The sequence below is a fragment of the Panthera pardus genome, unplaced genomic scaffold (assembly GCF_024362965.1).
Source record: "Panthera pardus isolate Hobbes unplaced genomic scaffold, ASM2436296v1 HiC_scaffold_6, whole genome shotgun sequence".
Classification (NCBI taxonomy): domain Eukaryota; kingdom Metazoa; phylum Chordata; class Mammalia; order Carnivora; family Felidae; genus Panthera; species Panthera pardus.
The window spans coordinates 97,915,206-97,942,107 of record NW_026526991.1 but is presented as its reverse complement, the minus strand read 5'-3'; the positions used below and the strand labels follow the sequence as shown (position 1 = coordinate 97,942,107).

At 42.3% G+C, this 26,902-nt stretch overlaps 2 long non-coding RNA genes across 2 annotated transcripts; both read left to right on the top strand.

Annotated features, from left to right (window-relative positions):
* The first annotated feature begins 5,968 nt into the window (after positions 1-5,968).
* LOC128775103 (uncharacterized) lies at positions 5,969-7,469 on the top strand. The gene is made up of 3 exons (XR_008419754.1): positions 5,969-6,122; positions 6,413-6,487; positions 7,133-7,469. It is a non-coding gene; the product is annotated as an uncharacterized LOC128775103 (long non-coding RNA).
* A 16,985-nt stretch (positions 7,470-24,454) lies between these two features.
* On the top strand, positions 24,455-25,939 carry LOC128775095 (uncharacterized). Its single transcript, XR_008419738.1, has 3 exons — positions 24,455-24,591; positions 24,882-24,956; positions 25,602-25,939. It is a non-coding gene; the product is annotated as an uncharacterized LOC128775095 (long non-coding RNA).
* Positions 25,940-26,902: the final 963 nt, after the last annotated feature.

Genomic DNA, 26,902 nt, shown 5'->3' with positions numbered 1-26,902 from the left:
GGGAGGGCCTTAAGTGCTTCAGTTGTCCTGTAATTATTTCTAAAGGCAGAAGCGTATGCATCCTGAAGGAAGTGGATATTACCATTGTGATTATGAGCAGGGGATCAAGAGGGGAGAGTTGACTCAAAATCTCTTTAAATAAAAACAGAGACCAGCTTTGAAAATTCCCCCAGTGGACAAAAGCAATCCAATCATCCAAATGCAGTTCACTTGGGCTTCTTTGGTGAGACCCACCTGATCGGGGGCGTTTCTTGTTCACATGTCTAGACACTGTAGGTGAATCAACACATCATGAGGGTCACACAAGGTAACCCCTGACCAATTCCCTATCATTTAAGACGATGTCACTGTTATTAGTTTTCTGTAAATCGGGCACTTATGGAAAATCAGCCCCGTAGTTCTTACACGTTGTTTTCCTAAGTGCAGAGCACGTACGCAGGAGATATTTCCTTTTGGATCCTCTGGGTCCATTTGAGGTTGAAATTCTTTCACAAGTTGCAAAGGACACAAAATGAAAGAGAAAAAAAGATGAGAGAAGAAAAGTGGACATAATGATACATAAAACAGGCAGTGACAATTTTAAATACATAAAATAGGTGCTTTTGGGGACACCTGGGTGGCTGAGTCGATTCAGTGTCAGACTGTGGGTTGCGGCTCAGGTATGATCCCACCTTCTCGTGAGTCAGAGCCCCACATCGGGCTCTGTGGGGGCAGGCCACAGCCTGCTTGGGATTCTCTCTGTCTCCCTCTCTCTCTGCCCCTCCCCGACTTGTGATGTCTCTATCTCAAAATAAATAATTAAATAAACTTAAAAATAAAATCAAAGAAGGGGCACCTGAGTTGAGCGGCTGATTTCGACTCAGGTCATGCTCTTGCGGTCCATGAGTTCGAGCCCCGCATCGGGTTCTGTGCTGACAGTTTGGAACCTGGATCCAGCTTGGAATTCTGTGTCTCCCTCTCTCTCTGCCCCTCCCCCATTCGCACAATGTGTCACTCTTTCAAAAACGCATAAATGTTAAAAAAAAGAAATTAAAAAAATAAAATATGTGCTTTCAAATGTCATCAGACTGGAAATTTTACTGCAGTTTCTCCAGGAAATATGTAGCATGAAACAGACGAGTTTGGGGAAAAAAAAAAAGGTTAAGTAAAAGACTACTAGCAATTCACGATTTCCTTCCACTGAATGCACAGATGGTGATGATGTGTTCTAAACAGATACAGAAGCTCCATCTACCTGACAGGAGCCTGAAAGAGACTTTATTCTTGCCTCCTTTCCTCTCCCTTGTTGAGAGATGTTGGGTCCTGTTAAAGCATCATATGGAACAGTTAGTTGTCCCTGAACTGTGGACGCTGTCCATTGCATTTAATCCTTTATCACTGCGTTGAAAAGCAGTCTTCGCAAAGGCCAGGGCCAGCAGGGCTTGAGGAAATAGGGAAGGAGGGATGCGTCAGAGTATCAGAGAAAGTTTTAATCTATTTTGATGTGTGACAAACACGTGCATCAGAAGGTGGATTTAGGTTTTGTTACGTTCTTGTATTTCAAAGGATTCGAGAAACAGGCAGTGGGACTAAGGGATCAACCGATTAGAGCAGAGCATATCCGCCAAGAGCAGTGCTCTTCAACAATTGTGACTATGACCACAGTAAGAAACGCATTTTACGCACATATGCATGAATATGTACATACAACTGAAAACAGCCTTGGCCAAGCAGGCGTTACACAGTTACAGGCAATGCACAAGGACATTTGGAGTTGTGATTTTCTAAAGTGATATCAGGCTCTGTTAATACGTTGTGATCTTTAGTTTAACAAACACTGCCTTCGATGAAAGATTTGAGGTAGACCACTAGGAATTGAGGTAAGTGCTAATGACAACAAAGTGACGGGTAGATATTGCTCTTAGAAGGGCATTCAACCCACACATATGCTTATCAAATGCAATAAGCCAAGGGAAATCTACATGCCTGTTAGCCCCGGAGTCTGGCAAGAATCCTACCCATTTGAAGATGAATAAAAATATTTATAAAGGGGAGTATGAAAAAGAAACAGTATTAACTATGAAGAAGGAGGATCACACACTTAAAAAAGAACTCAGTTTATTAAATGATGTACTAAAAAAATTGGATAGAAAGTGAAACCGAAAACTGCTCATTGTCAAGAGAGCAGAATGCAAAGATATAATCTCCATAGGACTGGGACCAAAGGCTTGGAACGAACAGACCATGGGTCTAGAAAAAGTAGATAAAGGAACGCCTGAGTGGCTCAGTCGGTTAAACATCTGCCTTCCGCTCCAGTCATGATATCGCGGTTCATCAGTTCAAGCCCCACGTGAGGTTCTGTGCTAACAGCTCAGAGCCAGGCGATTGCTTCAGATTCTGTGTCCCTCTTTCTCTCTTTGGCCCTCCTCTGCTCGCTCTTTGTCTCTGTCTCTTTCTCAAAATTAATAAACATTAAATGTAAAAAATGGAAAAAAGAAGAAATACTCAAAAATATAAGAGAAGAAAAAAACATCAGCGTTAAAATATCTGTCCTATCTATATTCATTCATTTTTTAAAAAGTGTTTACCAACAATAGCCAAAGTAAGGAAAGAGCCCAAAATGTCCAACGACAGATGAATGGATAAAGGAGATGTGATATATATATATATATATACAATGGAGTAATACATTGATGCGATAAATATATATAATGAGGTATTACAAAATGTAGGAGACTCTTAAATTTGGAGAACGAACAGGGAGTTATTGGAGGGATTGTGGGAGGTGAGATGGGCTAAATGGGCAAGGGGCATTAAGGAATCTACTCCTGAAATCATGGTTGCACTATATGCTAATTAACCTGTCTGAAATTAAAAAAAAAAAAAAGTGCATCACTGCATCTAATTTGATGAGAATTTCTTAAAATGTGAAAGTTGCTGTAGAGCATCACATATTTTCCTCTGACACCTATCAGTATTATCACCAGGACTTGTCTTCCTCAGTTTATAGTGTTAATTTGCAACCTAAACAGATAATGTTAATTAATTCCTATATGCTGAACCGTTCTTGAATTCCTGCAGTAAAGTGCACTTGTTCCTAATATATTGCTTTTCTTTTTTATTTTTTTTGAGAGGGAGCGAGGCTGGGTCCAGGTGAGCCAGGGGAAGGGGGCGGGGAGAGAGAAACAGGGCTCACAGGAAGTTGGGCTGGAGCTCACTAACCCTGAGATCATGACGTGAGCCCAAGTCAGAGGCTTAACCGGCTAAGCCATTCTGGAGCCCCTAACACATTCCTTTTCTAAGCAACCTTTTAAGATCTTAACAAATCTATGTTAATCAATATGATTTGTCTGTAGTTTTGTTGAAGGGTTTAAAACAATTTCGTTTGTAGTGTTTCTTTATTTTTGGGAGAGAGAGACAAAGAGTGTAAGCGGGGGAGGGCAGAGAGAGAGGGAGACACAGAATGTGAAGCAGGCTCCAGGCTCTGAACTGTCAGCACAGAGTCCCACGTGGGGATCAAACTTACCAACCATGAGATTATGGCTTAAGCTGAAGTCGGAAGCTTAACTGACTGAGCCACCCAGGTGCCCGGGAGACAGGAACTTTAGCTGATTTCCTCGTAGGATCTCAGTTGGCTGAGCCTGTTAAAAATACTCGAAAAACTTGTATCCCCTTGACAAAAACACTGCCATTGTATTCATTGACAGAGTAAACACATACATTCTTAGGAGGTTATCAAATATTTTAAAGTCAACTCTGCAATGCCAAATTTGTATTTTCTTTCTGCAATCAAAATTCTAGAAGGGAACAACAGACAATTTGAACTGAAGAATTCTTTTGTAGCTAGCTTCTCAATAGTTACTGTTACACTCAGTCTTCCTGGGCTCTACTACGAATCTTCCTAAAATTTAGGTGCGGGGTCCATATGAGTGTGTTTGGGAACTAGACTCTGAAGGGAAAATTCACTCATCCAGGGAGTTTACACGTGACTTCCATCAATGGGCTTCAGGGATCCAAGGTACCCATAGAAAACGTATGCACTCAAATCAAAGTGGGAGTATCATCTTCATGGTGAAAGAGTCTGAAAGGTCCTCATGTTATCAGGGATAAAGGTGAGAGCCAAGCTTCCTGTAACGACTTGATTGATTTGATTTGGTTAATGCTAATGCGATTTCCTTGCCTTTAAAAACGGAAGTCTCCAGGTGGAAATCTGTCTTCAGCCATTTCAAGGATGGAGAGCTTGCCATGCCAGGTGGGTTATGGCTTTTCCCCGGGAGTTAGAGGCAAATGGGACGAGCAGAAAACTATTATGCAGGTTGTAGAATACTTTGAGGGCCAAGAAGCATCCTGGAGATGCCTAGGGGAGTTTTGACCTTGGGCACGTGGAAATACTAGTGAGTCCATGTCGAGGGCATGCTTAACACGGAGGGGCCGTGGCTTGAAGGAAAGATTAGTATTGAACTACGGCACCACTTAACACTTGGGGGCTCTGGAGAATTACCTAGAATTGTAAAGGTGCTTGTGAGGAGTATGGGAGTATAACAATGGAGGCTGGATTCTCTGCAACTGTATTGGATTTTTCATGAGCCAAATACTGGGCCCAGAGTCACAGCGGGTGGCATCAGGGCAAAGCCATAGACTGTGGAATTGTCTCCAACTTGCCTTCAAGGACCTAACTGCCTACGAGTGTCCGGACTAAAACGTATCAGATACCATTTAAGTTTGTGGAGATTACAGCCTTAGTTTCAGTTCACCTTCCGGGTGACAGTATTCAGCCAAAAGACCCTCACAAATATCGCCTTTGGTTGTCCACCATGTCTAAGAAATCTATGTGCTCCATTGGGCTCAGAAGTCCCACCAAAATCAAACTCTTCTCCATTTTGTTTTCCAGAATCATTCAATGGAAATTCCCTTGAACATACGTCAAAGAGAGGAGATCTCCCATACAGGTATTCTTTTGACAACACTGTCCTTCTCTTTAGAATTTGTGTGTGTTATTCCTTTAAGCTGTTGCCTTTAAGATCCTTAATGTCTATCTATTGACCTTTCAACACTTCTCTGCTGGTTAGGTAAAGGAAGAACTCGATGCCAAGGACAAGACTATATGTTTAAATGTGAGAGCTTTTAGCCTTGTATGAAATGAAATCTTTACTTGTCTTTTAGTCTAAGACCTGAGTGAATATATCGCTCTCTGATGATACCTGTATCCCGCAGGTTTTTTTCTTTTTTTAAATTGTTTATTTGTGTCGGGGTGGGTGGGGGGGGGGTAGAGGGCAGGAGAGAGAGGGGGAGAGAAAAAACCAAACAAACTCCACGTTGTCAGTGCAGAGGTGGACGCGGGCTGGATCCCAAGAACTGTGAGATCATGACCTTCCTGGAAACCAAGAGTCAGATGCTTAATGACTGAGACACCCAGGCGCCCCTCTCTCTTCATTATCTAACTGTTTTCTGCTCTGTTTTCCATAGTACCCACCCATGGCTTAACTCTAATTCATGACGTAGGGGTATTACTGAGTGTTGTACAAGAAGAATATGTTTGGGGAAATCTAATTTCCCCGGAGTCTCCAAATTTCAGCATTTCTTTCCTGTATCATCAGATAAACCCGTTGTTGGCGATGAGTTTCTAGCCCAGTTTCTCCAAAACTATGAAATCGAAGATGATATTAAAATGCTGTTGGAGATGCCAGCAAATGGAGAAAAAGAAATGACAGGAAAGGAAGATGTGTGTCAAGCTGCTTCACGAGGTTAGTTTGAGTCTCTAAGAGGTTTGGAAGGTGACTGGGGTGGGGCAAAAGTTAGGGATGAGACATCAGAGACCAGATGTATTTTTGGTTTCTTGCATTTGCTTAGGACAGATTTTGGGATTTTAGCCTCCATCAGTTGGATTGTTCACGCACATAGTCACTCTTTCATGTATCTATTTCTACATGGGTGGAGCTTAATCTCAAATATCCCCAGCTCTGGAAAACCTGACCTTCTTCATCTCCCCTTCAGAGCTATCTTTCTTTGAAGTGTCAGATTTGAAGCTGGATGATCAGGAGGCAGACAGAACATCGCTGGTTCCTGAGAGGCACCAGGATGGAATGTGGGAATCAAGAACAGAGAAGAAACTCAGGAAAACTCGCCACCATGGCCGGAAAAAGGTAAGGCCGATGGCAAGTCGTGCGGAAAATTCATGTCTCCAAAATGGCCATTTGTCTTGATGTCAGAGGTCTCCTTCCAAGGAGAATTGCCTCTAAGTTGGTAATATTAGCAAAGAAAAGAGAGTCGTTTCAAATAGCTGAAATGTCCCAGAGTTGTAGTCATCTGGGGAGTACAGCAACATGAACATTTTGCAGTGATGAAATCGTGAACAATGAAAGAATAGAGTTTTCAAAATTTTGAATGAAATAAGGTTGAATAATACGTCCCATTTGATTGTCTTTTCCTTAAGGTAACCTCGCACCATAAAAAGAGGAGAAAGTTTCTCAAAATGTTGCATGAAACAATGGAAGAAGTGAAGAGCTGTGTGAGTACTCCCAAGCTGTTCCATGGTCCCTGAATTCTGTGTTTTTCCAACACCTTTATGTGTTTCTTTGCGGTTTATTTGGCTTGACCAGCCGCCGTGGGCTGAGATTCACACAACAATGAAACCCATAAGACACAACAGTCTTTGTCCTGCCCAATTTATTTATTTTTTTAAAAATACATATATTGTGAAACTTTTTTTTTTTTTTGAGAGATGGAGAGAGGCAACATGCCTGCTAGGGCATGAGTGGGGGAGGGGCAGAGAGAGAGAGAGACGGAGAGAGAGAGAGAACCTCAAACAGTCTCCATGTTGTCAGCCCAGAGCCGGACGTAGGGCTCGAACTCAAGAAGCATTAGGTCATGATGTGAGCTGAAACCAAGATTTGGGGGCTTAACCAACATAGCTCCCAGGCATCCCTGTCTGTCTGAGTGTTGTGACGCAAAGTCTTACAAATACTAATCTTATCTCTTGTGTTCATCTTGAGAATACCGTGAGAGTATATAGAACATAAGTGTCAGGTCACTGAAGAGAATATTTCTTTTCACACTTTGTTTCTGAAGTGTGGACTTTGTCCAAGGCTCCAGCTACCCACAACACCCCGGAAATGCACAATTAATTTTAACTTGTTTTAAACCTTTCTTTCAGGAAGAACTTGTTTCAAATATGCTACATGCTCTGAAATGACCACTGCTTGGAGAAGATCAGCCACTGGAAATATTCGTGGTTTTCTTTCCTTGACTCAAGATTTCAGAGAGTGTAACACTGTGAATACGTGTTACTTTTGTCTACCTCGACCTGGGCTTAATTGTCACCAGCGCCATTAGAGGTCTGAGGGCCACATCAAAATTTGAGAAATGATGTTTTAAAGGCAACTGCAATTGTGATAAGTGGAGAGTCCAATGAATATACAGTGTTGTTATAAGAAGTTGTACCCAAAGGTGTCTTGATGTTCAATGATTATTGTATGTGTAAATAAAATGTATTTTTTTGATGTGTGGCTGGATTGTATTTGATTGCATTTTAGGTAGAATTGTTCATCTCTACTCCTACTTGGTATTGACTAGTTTTCTTTGTTGGGGCCATATCTGGGCGTTTTGGCATTAAGCTGACTTGATGAAATGAAGGTGAGTCCCTTGTTGGGATATCAGTTGAAATATTATTATAAGTGCCCAGCTCTGTAAAGGTTAGCTACGTAACTCAGGTAGGAAGCCATGTCTAGGTGACTCTATTTGTGAAGCAATCTTGGTGATCTTTTCTGGGTGTGGAATCTGTTCTAGCTTTTGATTACCTTGTGTCAAGTGTAGCCATTCACTTTATACTAGGAAGGTCTACATTTGAAAAGAAAATTTTAACAAGTATTTATTTTTGACTACAGGGAGAGAGCGAGTGAGAATAGGTGGGGGGAGGGGCAGAGCGAGAGGGAGACACAGAATTTGAAGTAGGCTCCAGGCTCTGAGGTGTCAGCACGGAGCCCGACGCGGGGCTCGAACTCACAAACCTGGAGATCATGACCTGAGCCGACTTAAGAGGCTTAACCGCCTCAGCCACCCAGTTCTCCCGGAAAAGTCTAGGTTTAGATTTCACTGCTCTTTTAAGTGGGATTGTCTATTTTATTTCTTCTTACTTTGATCTTTGTTAGGTCACTCTTGAAATTCTCGGAAGTTAGCTTTGTGTAAGATTCACAAAGATTTTGTTATTTCATTTAGTTTTGAGAGAGATTGAGTGTGAGCAGGGGAGGGACAGAGAGAGAGGGAGACACAGGAACTGAAGCAGGCTCCAGGCTCTGAGCTGTCAGCACAGAGGGGGACCCGTGGCTCTAACTCATAACCCGAGTGATGGTGACCTCAGCTCAAGTCAGACGCTGAACAGACTGAGCCTCCCATGTGCCCCTCTTAAGATGTTTAATTTCATAACATGTGGTATTGAGATAATTCTTAAAGTCTTTCTTCTATTAGCATATTTTAAATCAGACGTTGTCCTCACAGTGCTACTTTTCTTCTGTCCTGGTGGTGTGGTATGATGAGTCTTTATTTTCATTTCCTTTTAAATAGTTTGTATTCTTAGTTGTGTCAACCCTATCGTTAATTTGCATAACAGGGTTTCGATTTCTCTCTTTCTTTCTTGCTGTTGTTGAGTTGGAAATCAAGTCTTTCGTTCAGTTATGGTTTTCATTTCTCTCTCTCCTCCTGTGGGAAGATGTCTTCCTCATGCAGTTCCACGGATCTCTGGGCAGTAGGATCTTTCTAGAACCCACGTTTCAGAGTTTCTATTACCCCCTTTTAGTTACTTTAAACATTTTTTTAAAAATGTTTATTTACTTTTGAGAGAGAGAGCGCGACAGAGAGAGCGCACAACGAGGAGAAGGGCCAAGAGAGGGAGTCACAGATCTGAAGCAGGCTCCACGCCCCCAACTGACCGCACAGAGCCAGATGTGGGACTTGAACTCACCAACCGTGAGCTCTTGACCTTAGCCGAAGTCGGACGCTTAACCCACTGAGCCACCTAGGCACCCCCCTGAATCCTACTTCTGATCCAAGGAATATTGACCTATAAAAGAAGCTCCAAACTCAAAACAGATGACTTTGTTTGGGAATAAGGGAGGAATTGCAATTTGAAACGGGAAAAGTGAGGCAAGCTACAGGTGGGTGAGTTGAGGGCGTGGCAGAGGCTGTGTTAATGAGCTGGGAATCCAAAGAGGGGAGAGGCACTCAGAATCTGCTAGAATAAAAACAGAGAGCAGCTTTGAAAATTCCCCCAGCGGACAAAAGCAATCCAATCATCCAAATGCAGTTCACTTGGGCTTCTTTGGTGAGACCCACCTGATCGGGGGCGTTCTTGTTCACGTGTCTGGACACTGTAGGTGAAACAGCACATCACAAGGGTCACACAAGGTAACCCCTGACCACATCCCTGTCATTTCAGATGATGTCAATGTTATCAGTTTTCTGTATTTCGGGCACTTATGGAAAATCAGCCCCGTAGTTCTTACACGTTGTTTTCCTAAATGCAGAGCACGTACGCAGGACATATTTCCTTTTGGATCCTCTGGGTCCATTTGAGGTTGAACATCTTTCCCAAAGTTGCAAAGGACACAAAAAGAAAGAGACAAAGATGAGGGAAAAAAAGTGGATATAATGATACACAAAACAGGCAGGTGACAATTTTAAATACATAAAATTGATGCTTTCGGGGACACCTGGGTGGCTCAGTCGATTCCGTGTCAGACTATGGGTTTTGGCTCAGGTATGATCCCACCTTCTTTTGAGTTAGAGCCCCACATCGGGCTCTGTGGGGGCAGCACACAGCCTGCTTGGGATTCTCTCTGTCTCCCTCTCTCTCTGCCCCTCCCTGACTTGGGAATGTCTCTATCTCTATAAATAAATAAATAAATAAATAAATAAATAAACAAACAAACTTAAAAATAAAATAAAAGAACAGGCGCCTTGGTGGCTCAGTCGGTTGAGCGACTGACTTCGACTCAGGTCACGCTCTTGGGGTCCGTGAGTTCGTGCCCCACATCGGGTTCTGTGCTGACAGTTTGGAACCTGTAGCCTGCTTGGAATTCTGTGTCTCCCTCTCTCTCTGCCCCTCCTCCATTTGCACTCTGTGTCTCTGTCTTTCAGACATAAATAAATGTTAAAAAAAAAAAATAAGTAAAATAAAATAGGTGCTTTCAAATGTCGTGAGACCGGAAATTTTACTGCAGTTTCTCCAGGAAATATGTAGCATGAAACAGACGAGTTTGGGGGAAAAAAAAAAGGTTAAGTAAAAGACTACTAGCAATTCATGACTTCCTTCCACTGAATGCACAGATGGTGATGATGTGTTCTAAACAGATACAGAAGCTCCATCTACCTGACAGGAGCCTGAAAGAGACTTTATTCTTGCCTCCTTTCCTCTCCCTTGTTGAGAGATGTTGGGTCCTGTTAAAGCATCATATGGAACAGTTAGTTGTCCCTGAACTGTGGACGCTGTCCATTGCATTTAATCCTTTATCACTGCGTTGAAAAGCAGTCTTCGCAAAGGCCAGGGCCAGCAGGGCTTGAGGAAATAGGGAAGGAGGGATGCGTCAGAGTATCAGAGAAAGTTTTAATCTATTTTGATGTGTGACAAACACGTGCATCAGAAGGTGGATTTAGGTTTTGTTACGTTCTTGTATTTCAAAGAATTCGAGAAACAGGCAGTGGGACTAAGGGATCAACCGATTAGAGCAGAGCATATCCGCCAAGAGCAGTGCTCTTCAACAATTGTGACTATGACCACAGTAAGAAACGCATTTTACGCACATATGCATGAATATGTACATACAACTGAAAACAGCCTTGGCCAAGCAGGCGTTACACAGTTACAGGCAATGCACAAGGACATTTGGAGTTGTGATTTTCTAAAGTGATATCAGGCTCTGTTAATACGTTGTGATCTTTAGTTTAACAAACACTGCCTTCGATGAAAGATTTGAGGTAGACCACTAGGAATTGAGGTAAGTGCTAATGACAAGAAAGTGACTGGTAAATATTGCTCCTTGAAGGGCATTCAACCCACACATATGTATGTCAAATGCAATAAGCCAAGGGAAATCTACATGCCTCTCAGCCCGGGAGTCTGGCAAGAATCCTACCCATTTGAAGATGAATAAAAATATTTTAAAACGGGGAGTAAGAAAAAGAAACAGTATTAACTATGAAGAAGGAGGATCACACACTTAAAAAAGAGCTCAGTTTATTAAATGATGTACTAAAAAAATTGGACAGAAAGTTAAACCGGAAACTGCTCATCGTCAAGAGAGCAAAACGCAAAGATATGATCTCCATTGGACTGGGACCAAAGGCTTGGAAAGAACAGACCATGGGTCTAGAAAAAGGAGATAAAGGAGCACCTGAGTGGCTCAGTCGGGTAAACACCTGCCTTCTGCTCCAGTCATGATATCGCGGTTCATGAGTTCAAGCCCCACGTGAGGTTCTGTGCTAACAGCTCAGAGCCAGGAGATTGCTTCAGATTCTGTGTCCCTCTTTCTCTCTCTGGCCCTCCTCTGCTCCCTCTTTGTCTCTGTCTCTTTCTCAAAATAAATAAACATTAAATGTACAAAATTTAAAAAAAGAAGAAATACTGAAAAATATAAGAGAAGAAAAAAACATCAGCGTTAAAATACCTGTCCTATCTATATTCATTCATTTTTTAAAAAGTGTTTACCAACAATAGCCAAAGTAATGAAAGAGCCCAAATGTCCATCGACAGACAGATGAATGGATAAAGGAGATGATGTTATACATATATACAATGGAGTAATACATTGATGTGATAAATATATACAATGGAGTATTACAAAACGTAGGAGACTCTTAAATATGGAGAACGAACAGGGAGTTATTGGAGGGATTGTGGGAGGTGGGATGGGCTAAATGGGCAAGGGGCATTAAGGAATCTACTTCTGAAACCATGGCTGCTCTATATGGTAATTAATCTGTCGGAAGTAAAAAAAAAATTGCATCACTGCATCTAATTTGATGAGAATTTCTTAAAATGTGAAAGTTGCTGTAGAGCATCACATATTTTCCTCTGACACCTATCAGTATTATCACCGGGACTTGTCTTCCTCAGTTTATAGTGTTAATTTACAACCTAAACAGATACTGTTAATTGATTCCTATATGCTGAACCGTTCTTGAATTCCTGCAGTAAAGTGCACTTGTTCCTAATATATTGCTTCTCTTTTTTACTTTTTTTGAGAGGGAGTGAGCCTGGGTCCAGGTGAGCCAGGGGAAGGGGGCGGGGAGAGAGAAACAGGGCTCACAGGAAGTTGGGCTGGAGCTCACTAACCATGAGATCATGACTTGAGCCCAAGTCAGAGGCCTAACCGACTAAGCCAGTCCGGAGCCCCTAACACATTCCTTTTCTAAGCAACCTTTTAAGATCTTAACAAATCTATGTTAATCAATATGATTTGTCTGTAGTTTTGTTGAAGGGTTTAAAACAATTTCGTTTGTAGTGTTTCTTTATTTTTGGGAGAGAGAGACAAAGAGTGTAAGCGGGGGAGGGCAGAGAGAGAGGGAGACACAGAATGTGAAGCAGGCTCCAGGCTCTGAACTGTCAGCACAGAGTCCCACATGGGGATCAACCTTACCAACCATGAGATTAGGGCTTAAGCTGAAGTCGGAAGCTTAACTGACTGAGCCACCCAGGTGCCCGGGAGACAGGAACTTTAGTTGATTTCCTCGTAGGATCTCAGTTGGCTGAGCCTGTTAAAAATACACGAAAAACTTGTATCGCCTTGACAAAAACACTGCCATTGTATTCGTTGACAGAGTAAACACATACATTCTTAGGAGGTTATCAAATATTTTAAAGCCAACTCTGCAATGCCAAATTTGTATTTTCTTTCTGAAATCAAAATTCTAGAAGGGAACAACAGACAATTTGAACTGAAGAATTCTTTTGTAGCTAGCTTCTCAATAGTTACGGTTACACTCAGTCTTCCTGGGCTCTGCTACGAATCTTCCTAAAATTTAGGTGCGGGGCCCATATGATTGTGTTTGGGAACTAGACTCTGAAGGGAAAATTCACTCATCCAGGGAGTTTACACATGACTTGCATAAATGGGCCTCAGGGATCCAAGGTACCCATAGAAAACGTATGCACTCAGGGGCGCCTGGGTGGCGCAGTCGGTTGAGCGTCCGACTTCAGCCAGGTCACGATCTCGCGGTCCGTGAGTTCGAGCCCCGCGTCAGGCTCTGGGCTGATGGCTCGGAGCCTGGAGCCTGTTTCCGATTCTGTGTCTCCCTCTCTCTCTGCCCCTCCCCCGTTCATGCTCTGTCTCTCTCTGTCCCAAAAATAAATAAAAAAAAAAAAAATAAAATAAAAAAAAAAAACGTTGAAAAAAAGAAAACGTATGCACTCAAATCAAAGTGGGAGTATCATCTTCATGGTGAAAGAGTCTGAAAGGTCCTCATGTTATCAGGGATAAAGGTGAGAGCCAAGCTTCCTGTAACGACTTGATGGATTTGATTTGGTTAATGCTAATGCGATTTCCTTGCCTTGAAAAAGAGAAGTCTCCAGGTGGAAATCTGTCTTCAGCCATTTCAAGGATGGAGAGCTTGCCATGCCAGGTGGGTTATGGCTTTTCCCCGGGAGTTAGAGGAAAATGGGACGAGCAGAAAACTACTATGCAGGTTGTAGAATACTTTGAGGGCCAAGAAGCATCCTGGAGATGCCTAGGGGAGTTTTGACTTTGGGCACGTGGAAATATTAGTGAGTCCATGTCGAGGGCATGCTTAACACGGAGGGGCCGTGGCATGAAAGAAAGATTAGTATTAAACTATGGCACCACTTAATACTTGGGGGCTCTGGAGAATTACCTAGAATTGTAAAGGTGCTTGTGAGGAGTATGGGAGTATAACAATGGAGGCTGGATTCTCTGCAACTGTATTGGATTTTTCATGAGCCAAATACTGGGCCCAGAGTCACAGCGGGTGGCATCAGGGCAAAGCCATAGACAATGGAATTGTCTCCAACTTGCCTTCAAGGACCTAACTGCCTACGAGTGTCTGGACTAAAATGTATCAGATACCATTAAAGTTTGTGGAGATTACAGGCTTAGTTTCAGTTCACATTCTGGGTGACAGTATTCAGCCAAAAGACCCTCACAAATATCGCCTTTGGTTGTCTACCATGTCTAAGAAATCTGTCTGCTCCAATCGGCTCAGAAGTCCCACCCAAACGAAAATCTTCTCCATTTTGTTTTCCAGAATCATTCAGTGGAAATTCCCTTGAACATACGTCAAAGAGAGGAGATCTCCCATACAGGTATTCTTTTGACAACCCTGTCCTTCTCTTTAGAATTTGTGTGTGTTATTCCTTTAAGCTGTTGCCTTTAAGATCCTTAATGTCTATCTATTGACCTTTCAACACTTCTCTGCTGGTTAGGAAAAGGAAGAACTCGATGCCAAGGACAAGACTATATGTTTAAATGTGAGAGGTTTTAGCCTTGTATGAAATGAAATCTTTACTTGTCTTTTAGTCTAAGGCCTGAGTGAATATATCGCTCTCAGATGATACCTGCATCCCGCAGGTTTTTTTCTTTTTTTTTAATTGTTTATTTGTTTTGGGTTGGGTGGGGGGGGGGAGAGGGCAGGAGAGAGAGGGGGAGAGAAGAAACCAAACAAACTCCATGTTGTCAGCGCAAAGGTGGACTCGGGTTGGATCCCAAGAACTGTGAGATCATGACCTTCCTGGAAACCAAGAGTCAGATGCTTAATGACTGAGACACCCAGGCGCCCCTCTCTCTTCATTATCTAACTGTTTTCTGCTCTGTTTTCCATAGCACCCACCCATGGCTTAACTCTAATTCATGACGTAGGGGTATTACTGAGTGTTGTACAAGAAGAATATGTTTTGGGAAATATAATATCCCTGGAGTCTCCAAATTTCAGCATTTCTTTTCTGTATCATCAGATAAACCCATTGTTGGCGATGAGTTTCTAGCCCAGTTTCTCCAAAACTATGAAATCGAAGATGATATTAAAATGCTGTTGGAGATGCCAGCAAATGGAGAAAAAGAAATGACAGGAAAGGAAGATGTGTGTCAAGCTGCTTCACGAGGTTAGTTTGAGTCTCTAAGAGGTTTGGAAGGTGACTGGGGTGGGGCAAAAGTTAGGGATGAGACATCAGAGACCAGATGTATTTTTGGTTTCTTGCATTTGCTTAGGACAGATTTCGGGATTTTAGCCTCTATCAGTTGGATTGTTCACGCACATAGTCACTCTTTCATGTATCTATTTCTACATGGGTGGATCTTAATCTCAAATATCCCCAGCTCTGGAAAACCTGACCTTCTTCATCTCCCCTTCAGAGCTATCTTTCTTTGAAGTGTCAGATTTGAAGCTGGATGATCAGGAGGCAGACAGAACATCGCTGGTTCCTGAGAGGGACCAGGATGGAATGTGGGAATCAAGAACAGAGAAGAAACTCAGGAAAACTCGCCACCATGGCCGGAAAAAGGTAAGGCCGATGGCAAGTCGTGCGGAAAATTCATGTCTCCAAAATGGCCATTTGTCTTGATGTCAGAGGTCTCCTTCCAAGGAGAATTGCCTCTAAGTTGGTAATATTAGGAAAGAAAAGAGAGTCGTTTCAAATAGCTGAAATGTCCCAGAGTTGTAGTCATCTGGGGAGTACAGCAACATGAACATTTTGCAGTGACGAAATCGTGAACAATGAAAGAATAGAGTTTTCAAAATTTTGAATGAAATAAGGTTGAATAATACGTCCCATTTGATTGTCTTTTCCTTAAGGTAATCTCACACCATAAAAAGAGGAGAAAGTTTCTCAAAATGTTGCATGAAACAATGGAAGAAGTGAAGAGCTGTGTGAGTACTCCCAAGCTGTTCCATGGTCCCTGAATTCTGTGTTTTTCCAACACCTTTATGTGTTTCTTTGCGGTTTATTTGGCTTGACCAGCCGCCGTGGGCTGAGATTCACACAACAATGAAACCCATAAGACACAACAGTCTTTGTCCTGCCCAATTTATTTATTTTTTTAAAAATACGTATATTGTGAAACTTTTTTTTTTTTTGAGAGATGGAGAGAGGCAACATGCCTGCTAGGGCATGAGTGGGGGAGGGGCAGAGAGAGAGAGAGAGAGAGGGAGAGAGAGAGAGAACCCCAAACAGTCTCCATGTTGTCAGCCCAGAGCCGGACGTAGGGCTCGAACTCAAGAAGCATTAGGTCGTGATGTGAGCTGAAACCAAGATTTGGGGGCTTAACCAACTTAGCTCCCAGGCATCCCTTTCTGTCTGAGTGTTGTGATGTAAAGTCTTACAAATACTAATCTTATCTCTTGTGTTCATCTTGAGAATACCATGAGAGTATATAGAACACAAGTGTCAGGTCACTGAAGAGAATATTTCTTTTCACACTTTGTTTCTGAAGTGTGGACTTTGTCTAAGGCTCCAGCTGCCCACAACACCCCGGAAATGCACAATTAATTTTAACATGTTTTAAACCTTTCTTCCAGGAAGAACTTGTTTCAAATATGCTACATGCTCTAAAATGACCACTGCTTGGAGAAGATCAGCCACTGGGAATATTCGTGGTTTTTCTTTCATTGACTCAAGATTTCGGAGTGAAACACTGTGAATACGTGTTACTTTTGTCTACCTCGACCTGGGCTTACTTGTCACCAGCGCCATTAGAGGTCTGACGGCCACATCGAAATTTGAGAAATGATGTTTTAAAGGCAACTGCAATTGTGATAAGTGGAGGGTCCAATGAATATACTGTGTTGTTATAAGAAGTTGTACCCAAAGTTGTCTTGATGGTCAAAGATTATTATATCTATAAATAAAATGTATTTTTTTGATGTGTGGCTGGATTGTATTTGATTGCATTTTAGGTAGAATTATTCATCTCTACTCCTACTTGGTATTGATTAGTTTTCTTTCTTGGAGCCATATCTGGGCGTTTGGGCATTAAGCTGACTTGATCAAGTGAAGTCGAGTCCCTTGTTGGGACAACAGTTGAAATATTATTGTAAGTGCCCAGCTCTCTAACGTTTAACTATGTAACTCAGGTAGGAAGCCATGTCTAGGTGACTCTATTTGTAAAGCAATCTTGGTGATCTTTTCTGGGTATGGATTCTGTTCTAGCTTTCGATTTCCTTGTGTCAAGTGTAGCCATTTACTTTTTACTAGGGAGAGTCTATTTTGAAAAAAACACTTTTAACAAGTATTGAGTTTTGACTACAGAGAGAGGGAGATCTTGCATGAGTGGGTGGAGTGGCAGAGAGAGAGGGAGACACAGGATGTGAAGCTGGCTCCTGGCTCTGAGCGGTCAGCATAGAGCCCGACGTGGGGCTACAACTCACAAGCCAGGAGATCATGACATGAGCTGACATAAGAGGCTCAATCACCTCAGCCACCCAGGTGTCCCGGAAAAGTCTAGGTTTAAATTTCACTGCTCTTTTAAGTGCGATTTTCTATTTTATTTCTTCTTACTTTGATCTTTGTTAGGTCACTCTTGAAATTCTTGGAAGTTAGCTTTTTGTAAGATTCACAAAGTTTTTGTTATTTTATTTATTTTTGAAAGAGAGAGAGAGAGAGAGAGAGTGTGTGTGTGTGTGTGTGAGCAGGAGAGGGACAGAGAGAGAGGGAGACACAGGAACTGAAGCAGGCTCCAGGCTCTGAGCTGTCAGCACAGAGGGGGACCCGTGGCTCTAACTCATAACCCAAGTGATGGTGACCTCAGCTCAAGTCAGATGCTTAACAGACTGGGCCTCCCATGTGCCCCTCCTAAGATGTTTAATTTCATAACATGTGGTATTGAGATAATTCTTTACAGTCTTTCTTCTATTAGCATATTTTAAATCAGACCTTGTCCTCACAGTGCTACTTTTCTTCTGTCCTGGTGGTTGTGGTATGACGAGTCTTTATTTTCATTTCTTTTTAAATAGTTTGTATTCTTAGTTGTGGTAACCCTATCGTTAATTCGTATAACAGGGTTTCGATTTCTCTCTTTCTTTCTTGCTGTTGTTGAGTGGGAAATCCAGCCTTTTGTTCAGTTATGGTTTTCAGTTCTCTCTCTCCTCATGTGGGAAGATGTCTTCCTCATGCAGTTCCATGGGTCTCTGGGCAATAAGATCTATCTAGAACCCACGTTTCAAAGTTTCTATTACCCCACTTTTATTTACTTAAAAATTTTTTTAAATGTTTATTTATTTTTGAGAGAGTGAGAGCACAAGCAGCAGAAGGCCATAGAGAGGGAGACACAGATCTGAAGCAGGCTCCACGCCCCCAACTGTCAGCACAGAGCCAGATGTGGGACTTGAACTCACCAACCGTGAGCTCTTGACCTTGGCCGAAGTCGGACGTTTAACCCACTGAGCCACCTAGGCACCCCCCTGAATCCTACTTCTGATCCAAGGAATATTGACCTAAAAAAGAAGCTCCAAACTCAAAACAGATGACTTTGTTTGGGAATAAAGGAGGAATTGCAATTTGAAATGTGCAAAGTGAGGCAAGCTACAGGTGGGTGAGTTGAGGGCGTGGCAGAGGCTGTGTTAATGAGCTGGGAATCCAAAGAGGGGAGAGGCACTCAGAATCTGCTAGAATAAAAACAGAGAGCAGCTTTGAAAATTCCCCCAGCGGACAAAAGCAATCCAATCATCCAAATGCAGTTCACTTGGGCTTCTTTGGTGAGACCCACCTGATCGGGGGCGTTCTTGTTCACGTGTCTGGACACTGTAGGTGAAACAGCACATCACAAGGGTCATACAAGGTAACCCTGACCATATCCCTGTCATTTCAGATTATGTCAATGTTATCCGTTTTCTGTAACTAGGGCACTTACGGAAAATCAGCCCCGTAGTTCTTACACGTTGTTTTCCTAAGTGCAGAGCACGTACGCAGGACATATTTCCTTTTGGATCCTCTGGGTCCATTTGAGGTTGAACATCTTTCCCAAAGTTGCAAAGGACACAAAAAGAAAGAGACAAAGATGAGGGAAAAAAAGTGGATATAATGATACACAAAACAGGCAGGTGACAATTTTAAATACATAAAATCGATGCTTTCGGGGACACCTGGGTGGCTCAGTCGATTCCGTGTCAGACTATGGGTTTTGGCTCAGGTATGATCCCACCTTCTTTTGAGTTAGAGCCCCACATCGGGCTCTGTGGGGGCAGCACACAGCCTGCTTGGGATTCTCTCTGTCTCCCTCTCTCTCTGCCCCTCCCTGACTTGGGAATGTCTCTATCTCAATCAATCAATCAATCAATCAATCAATCAATAAACTTAAAAATAAAATCAAAGAAGGGGCGCCTGGGTGGCTCAGTCGGTTGAGCGACTGACTTCGACTCAGGTCACGCTCTTGCGGTCCGTGAGTTCGAGCCCCGCATCGGGTTCTGTGCTGACAGTTTGGAACCTGTAGCCTGCTTGGAATTCTGTGTCTCCCTCTCTCTCTGCCCCTCCTCCATTTGCACTCTGTGGCTCTCTGTCTTTCAGACATAAATAAATTAAAAAAAAAAAATAAGTAAAATAAAATAGGTGCTTTCAAATGTCGTGAGACCGGAAATTTTACTGCAGTTTCTCCAGGAAATATGTAGCATGAAACAGACGAGTTTGGGAAAAAAAAGAAAGGTTAAGTAAAAGACTACTAGCAATTCACGATTTCCTTCCACTGAATGCACAGATGGTGATGATGTGTTCTAAACAGATACAGAAGCTCCATCTACCTGACAGGAGCCTGAAAGAGACTTTATTCTTGCCTCCTTTCCTCTCCCTTGTTGAGAGATGTTGGGTCCTGTTAAAGCATCATATGGAACAGTTAGTTGTCCCTGAACTGTGGACGCTGTCCATTGCATTTAATCCTTTATCACTGCGTTGAAAAGCAGTCTTCGCAAAGGCCAGGGCCAGCAGGGCTTGAGGAAATAGGGAAGGAGGGATGCGTCAGAGTATCAGAGAAAGTTTTAATCTATTTTGATGTGTGACAAACACGTGCATCAGAAGGTGGATTTAGGTTTTGTTACGTTCTTGTATTTCAAAGGATTCGAGAAACAGGCAGTGGGACTAAGGGATCAACCGATTAGAGCAGAGCATATCCGCCAAGAGCAGTGCTCTTCAACAATTGTGACTATGACCACAGTAAGAAACGCATTTTACGCACATATGCATGAATATGTACATACAACTGAAAACAGCCTTGGCCAAGCAGGCGTTACACAGTTACAGGCAATGCACAAGGACATTTGGAGTTGATTTTCTAAAGTGATATCAGGCTCTGTTAATACGTTGTGATCTTTAGTTTAACAAACACTGCCTTCGATGAAAGATTTGAGGTAGACCACTAGGAATTGAGGTAAGTGCTAATGACAACAAAGTGACTGGTAAATATAGCTCCTTGAAGGGCATTCAACCCACACGTATGTATGTCAAATGCAATAAGCCAAGGGAAATCTACATGCCTCTCAGCCCGGGAGTCTGGCAAGAATCCTACCCATTTGAAGATGAATAAAAATATTTTAAACGTGGAGTAAGAAAAAGAAACAGTATTAAATATGAAGAAGGAGGATCACACACTTAAAAAAAAGCTCAGTTTATTAAATGATGTACTAAAAAAATTGGACAGAAAGTTAAACCGAAACCTGCTCATCGTCAAGAGAGCAAAACACAAAGATATGATCTTCATTGGACTGGGACCAAAGGCTTGGAAAGAACAGACCATGGGTCTAGAAAAAGGAGATAAAGGAGCACCTGAGTGGTTCAGTCGGTTAAACACCTGCCTTCTGCTCTGGTCTTGATATCGCGGTTCATGAGTTCAAGCCCCACGTGAGGTTCTGTGCTAACAGCTCAGAGCCAGGAGATTGCTTCAGATTCTGTGTCCCTCTTTCTCTCTCTGGCCCTCCTCTGCTCCCTCTTTGTCTCTGTCTCTTTCTCAAAATAAATAAATATTAAAAGTAAAAAATTTAAAAAAAGAAGAAATACTGAAAAATATAAGAGAAGAAAAAAACATCAGCATTAAAATACCTGTCCTATCTATATTCATTCATATTTTAAAAAGTGTTTACCAACAATAGCCAAAGTAAGGAAAGAGCCCAAATGTCCATCGACGGATGAATGGATAAAGGAGATGTGATATATATATATATATACAATGGAGTAATACATTGATGTGATAAATATATACAATGGAGTAACACAAAACGTCGGAGACTCTTAAATATGGAGAACGAACAGGGGGTTATTGGAGGGATTGTGGGAGGTGGGATGGGCTAAATGGGCAAGGGGCATTAAGGAATCTACTCCTGAAATCATGGTTGCACTATATGCTAATTAACTTGTCTGAATTTAAAAACAAAAAAAGTGCTTCACTGCATCTAATTTGATGAGAATTTTTTAAAATGTGAAAGTTGTTGTAGAGCATCACATATTTTCCTCTGACACCTATCAGTATTATCACCAGGACTTGTCTTCCTCAGTTTATAGTGTTAATTTGCAACCTAAACAGATAATGTTAATTGATTCCTATATGCTGAACCGTCCTTGAATTCCTGCAGTAAAGTGCACTTCTTCCTAATATACTGCTTTTGTTTTTTATTTTTTTTGAGAGGGAGTGAGACTGGGTCCAGGTGAGCCAGGGGAAGGGGGCGGGGAGAGAGAAGCAGGGCTCACAGGAAGTTGGGCTGGAGCTCACTAACCATGAGATCATGACTTGAGCCCAAGTCAGAGGCTTAACCGGCTAAGCCAGTCCGGAGCCCCTAACACATTCCTTTTCTAAGCAACCTTTTAAGATCTTAACAAATCTATGTTAATCAATATGATTTGTCTGTAGTTTTGTTGAAGGGTTTAAAACAATTTCGTTTGTAGTGTTTCTTTATTTTTGGGAGAGAGAGGCAAAGAGTGTAAGCAGGGGAGGGCAGAGAGAGAGGGAGACACAGAATGTGAAGCAGGCTCCAGGCTCTGAACTGTCAGCACAGAGTCCCACATGGGGATCAACCTTACCAACCATGAGATTAGGGCTTAAGCTGAAGTCGGAAGCTTAACTGACTGAGCCACCCAGGTGCCCGGGAGACAGGAACTTTAGCTGATTTCCTCGTAGGATCTCAGTTGGCTGAGCCTGTTAAAAATACTCGAAAAACTTGTATCGCCTTGACAAAAACACTGCCATTGTATTCGTTGACAGAGTAAACACATACATTCTTAGGAGGTTATCAAATATTTTAAAGCCAACTCTGCAATGCCAAATTTGTATTTTCTTTCTGAAATCAAAATTCTAGAAGGGAACAACAGACAATTTGAACTGAAGAATTCTTTTGTAGCTAGCTTCTCAATAGTTACGGTTGCACTCAGTCTTCCTGGGCTCTGCTATGAATCTTCCTAAAATTTAGGTGCGGGGCCCATATGATTGTGTTTGGGAACTAGACTCTGGAGGGAAAATTCACTTATCCAGGGAGTTTACACGTGACTTCCATCAATGGGCTTCAGGGATCCAAGGTACCCATAGAAAACGTATGCACTCAAATCAAAGTGGGAGTATCATCTTCATGGTGAAAGAGTCTGAAAGGTCCTCATGTTATCAGGGATAAAGGTGAGAGCCAAGCTTCCTGTAACGACTTGATGGATTTGATTTGGTTAATGCTAATGCGATTTCCTTGCCTTTAAAAACGGAAGTCTCCAGGTGGAAATCTGTCTTCAGCCATTTCAAGGATGGAGAGCTTGCCATGCCAGGTGGGTTATGGCTTTTCCCCGGGAGTTAGAGGCAAATGGGACGAGCAGAAAACTATTATGCAGGTTGTAGAATACTTTGAGGGCCAAGAAGCATCCTGGAGATGCCTAGGGGAGTTTTGACCTTGGGCACGTGGAAATACTAGTGAGTCCATGTCGAGGGCATGCTTAACACGGAGGGGCCGTGGCTTGAAGGAAAGATTAGTATTGAACTACGGCACCACTTAACACTTGGGGGCTCTGGAGAATTACCTAGAATTGTAAAGGTGCTTGTGAGGAGTATGGGAGTATAACAATGGAGGCTGGATTCTCTGCAACTGTATTGGATTTTTCATGAGCCAAATACTGGGCCCAGAGTCACAGCGGGTGGCATCAGGGCAAAGCCATAGACTGTGGAATTGTCTCCAACTTGCCTTCAAGGACCTAACTGCCTACGAGTGTCCGGACTAAAACGTATCAGATACCATTTAAGTTTGTGGAGATTACAGCCTTAGTTTCAGTTCACCTTCCGGGTGACAGTATTCAGCCAAAAGACCCTCACAAATATCGCCTTTGGTTGTCCACCATGTCTAAGAAATCTATGTGCTCCATTGGGCTCAGAAGTCCCACCAAAATCAAACTCTTCTCCATTTTGTTTTCCAGAATCATTCAATGGAAATTCCCTTGAACATACGTCAAAGAGAGGAGATCTCCCATACAGGTATTCTTTTGACAACCCTGTCCTTCTCTTTAGAATTTGTGTGTGTTATTCCTTTAAGCTGTTGCCTTTCAGATCCTTAATGTCTATCTATTGATCTTTCAACACTTCTCTGCTGGTTAGGCAAAGGAAGAACTCGATGCCAAGGACAAGACTATATGTTTAAATGTGAGAGCTTTTAGCCTTGTATGAAATGAAATCTTTACTTGTCTTTTAGTCTAAGGCCTGAGTGAATATATCGCTCTCAGATGATGCCTGTATCCCGCAGGTTTTTTCTTTTTTTAAATTGTTTATTTGTGTCGGGGTGGGTGGGGGGGGGGGGTAGAGGGCAGGAGAGAGAGGGGGAGAGAAAAAACCAAACAAACTCCACGTTGTCAGTGCAGAGGTGGACGCGGGCTGGATCCCAAGAACTGTGAGATCATGACCTTCCTGGAAACCAAGAGTCAGATGCTTAATGACTGAGACACCCAGGCGCCCCTCTCTCTTCATTATCTAACTGTTTTCTGCTCTGTTTTCCATAGTACCCACCCATGGCTTAACTCTAATTCATGACGTAGGGGTATTACTGAGTGTTGTACAAGAAGAATATGTTTGGGGAAATCTAATTTCCCCGGAGTCTCCAAATTTCAGCATTTCTTTTCTGTATCATCAGATAAACCCATTGTTGGCGATGAGTTTCTAGCCCAGTTTCTCCAAAACTATGAAATCGAAGATGATATTAAAATGCTGTTGGAGATGCCAGCAAATGGAGAAAAAGAAATGACAGGAAAGGAAGATGTGTGTCAAGCTGCTTCACGAGGTTAGTTTGAGTCTCTAAGAGGTTTGGAAGGTGACTGGGGTGGGGCAAAAGTTAGGGATGAGACATCAGAGACCAGATGTATTTTTGGTTTCTTGCATTTGCTTAGGACAGATTTCGGGATTTTAGTCTCTATCAGTTGGATTGTTCACGCACATAGTCACTCTTTCATGTATCTATTTCTACATGGGTGGAGCTTAATCTCAAATATCCCCAGCTCTGGAAAACCTGACCTTCTTCATCTTCCCTTCAGAGCTATCTTTCTTTGAAGTGTCAGATTTGAAGCTGGATGATCAGGAGGCAGACAGAACATCGCTGGTTCCTGAGAGGCACCAGGATGGAATGTGGGAATCAAGAACAGAGAAGAAACTCAGGAAAACTCGCCACCATGGCCGGAAAAAGGTAAGGCCGATGGCAAGTCGTGCGGAAAATTCATGTCTCCAAAATGGCCATTTGTCTTGATGTCAGAGGTCTCCTTCCAAGGAGAATTGCCTCTAAGTTGGTGATATTAGGAAAGAAAAGAGAGTCGTTTCAAATAGCTGAAATGTCCCAGAGTTGTAGTCATCTGGGGAGTACAGCAACATGAACATTTTGCAGTGACGAAATCGTGAACAATGAAAGAATAGAGTTTTCAAAATTTTGAATGAAATAAGGTTGAATAATACGTCCCATTTGATTGTCTTTTCCTTAAGGTAATCTCGCACCATAAAAAGAGGAGAAAGTTTCTCAAAATGTTGCATGAAACAATGGAAGAAGTGAAGAGCTGTGTGAGTACTCCCAAGCTGTTCCATGGTCCCTGAATTCTGTGTTTTTCCAACACCTTTATGTGTTTCTTTGCGGTTTATTTGGCTTGACCAGCCGCCGTGGGCTGAGATTCACACAACAATGAAACCCATAAGACACAACAGTCTTTGTCCTGCCCAATTTATTTATTTTTTTAAAAATACGTATATTGTGAAACTTTTTTTTTTTTTTGAGAGATGGAGAGAGGCAACATGCCTGCTAGGGCATGAGTGGGGGAGGGGCAGAGAGAGAGAGAGAGGGAGAGAGAGAGAGAACCCCAAACAGTCTCCATGTTGTCAGCCCAGAGCCGGACGTAGGGCTCGAACTCAAGAAGCATTAGGTCGTGATGTGAGCTGAAACCAAGATTTGGGGGCTTAACCAACTTAGCTCCCAGGCATCCCTTTCTGTCTGAGTGTTGTGACGCAAAGTCTTACAAATACTAATCTTATCTCTTGTGTTCATCTTGAGAATACCGTGAGAGTATATAGAACATAAGTGTCAGGTCACTGAGGAGAATATTTCTTTTCACACTCTGTTTCTGAAGTGTGGACTTTGTCCAAGGCTCCAGCTACCCACAACACCCCGGAAATGCACAATTAATTTTAACTTGTTTTAAACCTTTCTTCTAGGAAGAACTTGTTTCAAATATGCTACATGCTCTGAAATGACCACTGCTTGGAAAAGATCAGCCACTGGAAATATTCGTGGTTTTTCTTTCATTGACTCAAGATTTCAGAGTGTGCAACACTGTGAATATGTGCTACTTTTGTCTACCTCGACCTGGGCTTAATTGTCACCAGCGCCATTAGAGGTCTGACGGCCACATCGAAATTTGAGAAACGATGTTTTAAAGGCAACTGCAATTGTGATAAGTGGAGAGTCCAATGAATATACAGTGTTGTTATAAGAAGTTGTACCCAAAGGTGTCTTGATGTTCAATGATTATTGTATGTGTAAATAAAATGTATTTTTTTGATGTGTGGCTGGATTGTATTTGATTGCATTTTAGGTAGAATTGTTCATCTCTACTCTTCCTTGGTATTGACTAGTTTTCTTTGTTGGGGCCATATCTGGGTGTTTTGGCATTAAGCTGACTTGATGAAATGAAGGTGAGTCCTTGTTGGGATATCAGTTGAAATATTATTATGAGTGCCCAGCTCTGTAAAGGTTAACTATGTAACTCAGGTAGGAAGCCATGTCTAGGTGACTCTATTTGTGAAGCACTCTTGGTGATCTTTTCTGGGTTTGGAATCTGTTCTAGCTTTTGATTACCTTGTGTCAAGTGTAGCCATTTACTTTATACTAGGAAGGTCTACATTTGAAAAGAAAATTTTAACAAGTATTTATTTTTGACTACAGGGAGAGAGCGAGTGAGAATAGGTGGGGGGAGGGGCAGAGCGAGAGGGAGACACAGAATTTGAAGTAGGCTCCAGGCTCTGAGGTGTCAGCACGGAGCCCGACGCGGGGCTCGAACTCACAAACCTGGAGATCATGACCTGAGCCGACTTAAGAGGCTTAACCGCCTCAGCCACCCAGTTCTCCCGGAAAAGTCTAGGTTTAGATTTCACTGCTCTTTTAAGTGGGATTGTCTATTTTATTTCTTCTTACTTTGATCTTTGTTAGGTCACTCTTGAAATCTTGGAAGTTAGCTTTTTGTAAGATTCACAAAGTTTTTGTTATTTCATTTAGTTTTGAGAGAGATTGAGTGTGAGCAGGGGAGGGACAGAGAGAGAGGGAGACACAGGAACTGAAGCAGGCTCCAGGCTCTGAGCTGTCAGCACAGAGGGGGACCCGTGGCTCTAACTCATAACCCGAGTGATGGTGACCTCAGCTCAAGTCAGACGCTTAACAGACTGAGCCTCCCATGTGCTCCTCTTAAGATGTTTAATTTCATAACATGTGGTATTGAGATAATTCTTTACAGTCTTTC